At 33.8% G+C, this 2,662-nt stretch overlaps 1 pseudogene; it reads right to left on the bottom strand.

Moving 5' to 3' along the window:
* Positions 1–532: 532 nt before the first annotated feature.
* On the bottom strand, positions 533–1,071 carry LOC120191204 (annotated as a pseudogene).
* Positions 1,072–2,662: the final 1,591 nt, after the last annotated feature.

Genomic DNA, 2,662 nt, shown 5'->3' with positions numbered 1-2,662 from the left:
TATCTACTAAATGAGAGTGTTAATAGACTAAATTTTAATACTTATTAAATGATTAATGGATACTAATCCAACCGAACAATGATTTATCTCATTTTAAATTACTATCAAGAATGAAGAGGAATGGGTGAAAAAGCAACGCATTATGCCAAATACAATAAATACACCATGTTTTCTACCATCAATTATTTGTCATTTTTCTTGCCCAAACACACAGAAGATAAGAAGAGAAATGAAGAGAAACAGAAATAGAATTATTTGGACTTCCATACAACACAAGGCACCATAAATGATGACATTTTTAAGGAAGAAATAGACTGCAAACAACATGAATGGCAATTAATATATACTATTTTAACCCTAAAATCAGAAAATAACAGCAGTTATATAAGAGTGATATCGTCCAAAACCGAAACCGATATTACATGATAGTGATATCCTTTACAGTTATTGGTATCACGGTCATATTACATTTACGGTAACTACGATAAATATAACCTAAAAAGATGGTCTCAATTTAAATCCCGGCCTAAAACCTACCAACAAATGGCCATTTTCTTCATCAATTAGCACTGAAAGTTGTCTGGGGAGGCCACGATGGGTTGGCAAAGACGAGGCAAATTGAAAAGGTTGGTGAAACAGTCAGAACCCAATTCAATAGCCACTGTTTCATTCACCCCATTGCATGTTTTGGGGCTGTTGATATGATCGACGATCTCGTTTAGTGACTCGAGTCTTTGGCTCAGCTCCATCATTTGAGCCCTCAAGACCGAGTTCTCGGCCTCAATGTTGATATAGTGCTGGGTGGTGAAGCCGATGCTGGTCTGGATTTGGTCATTGTCGTTGTTCAGATCTGTTATTTGGGCCACAAATCATCAAAGTGCTTCTGTTTTCTCACCCTTGATCTCCTCACTGATTCTCGGTTCGATTCCATTCTCCTTCGTTTTCTTTGATCCATCAGCCGGTGCACATGCAAATCTTGTTCAGATGAACCTGAAGAATTGGAAATGGAACTTCCACTGGAGGAAGCCATGTTTAATTTAATATGTTAAACTAGAAAGGGATAGAAAATTATACAGGAGAAAAACATAGAACCAGTAGAGGAAAACAACAGAGAGAGATTGAACAAGATGGGTCCCGCGTCTGAGGGAGGAATTTGTCATGAACCCAGATCGGAGGATTTCACTCACAACTGGAGACATGAATCCCCAACATCAACCGCAAAAGAGAAAAAAGAAAGAAGAAAGCTTGTTTTTTTGGTAGAAAATTTTCAGCAAAAACTATATATCATTTTCGTTTCAAGAGTTTGACGATCAAAGTGTATACAACTAAAGAAAGGAAAGAAAACCCAGAAAAAGGACATGAAAATAACGGAGAAAGAAGAAGCTAAGAAAAGTACAGAAGACGCTCAGCTGTAGAAGGGAAAATAAATGTTAGAGAGATCTCTAAGGGGGAAGAAAGCAGAAATGGAAGAGGTTTTTGTGAGGATTGACAAGGAAATATATATAGAAGACGAGGGAAAAATTAAATCAAATAAAATATTTCAATTAGGTAAAATTGTTGGGACAATGATTTAAAACAATGGTTTATATGGTAGTATTATAAATCATTTTTTCAAATAGAATACAACCAACAGTGTAAGGACAAATTTATCATACCATTCAAGGTCTTTATAAAATTATACTAATCATTTAACGTTTTCTGTATAACATTTGTGCAGAATAATAAGAGAGATACATGGAGGATCAAAGAAGAAAACGTCATGATTTCGGTCGATTTCATACAGATATTAAATAATTTAATCAATTTTTTTATATTATTTATTCTAATTGAGAAAATAATTTCTCTGACATCTCATATAAATATTTTTTCAAACCATTATCTTAACGTATCTGCTATAATTAATTAAAAATGCAAATCAATATAAAAGGTCTTTGGAACGTCTTCATTGAGGGTTGAAGCCCGCTGGCGGTATTAAAATTAAAATTTATTGAGAAAATATATTGAAAATGATATAAATAATATGATACATAATAGTTTATATATATTTAAAATTAAAATTTATTGAGAAATTCTAGCTATTAAAAGAATTTTATTCTTTTTTTTAGAGTTTTAGCCTCTTAGCTTTGAACAATTATATTTATGTTATAACTCAGGGTAAGTTCTAGGGTTTTCTAGAAAGAGTTGAAGAAATAGATAAGAATTAGGTTGAGAATTCAGAGAAAAAGCCATCAATTTATTCATAAAAAATTCATCACCGAGAACAATTGTTTATATATTTACTAAATTGTACTATTGTCCGGTGTATAATAAGACGACATTCTAACAACGTATCTTTGTAGATATTATCAATCCTTCAACAATTAATTGGTGAATATCGGACCAGCCCAATCATTTCCTCAGTCCTGGGTTCCATCATTAAAGCTTGGTTGCTCCGTATTGGGCTCTCCACGGGGATCCCGCAGCCTGAACCTGTTCCCAATGTTAGCCCGTCTCGTGTCACCTCCTTTTCGAAATGCCATTTGAATACTTAATTTCATGATATTTTCCCCATTCTCTTTAGTAATTATCATATTTTCCCCTAATTCCCCTTCATCATAACAATACCCCTCCACCACTTGATTCTTGTCCCAAGGATCGAAGTCCGAAAATTGAGACTCCAACA

Source organism: Hibiscus syriacus, unplaced genomic scaffold, assembly GCF_006381635.1.
Source record: "Hibiscus syriacus cultivar Baekdansim isolate YM2019G1 unplaced genomic scaffold, ASM638163v2 tig00116965_pilon, whole genome shotgun sequence".
Classification (NCBI taxonomy): domain Eukaryota; kingdom Viridiplantae; phylum Streptophyta; class Magnoliopsida; order Malvales; family Malvaceae; genus Hibiscus; species Hibiscus syriacus.
The sequence above is the reverse complement of the archived record's forward strand: the minus strand, read 5'-3'. Positions and strand labels throughout refer to the sequence as shown.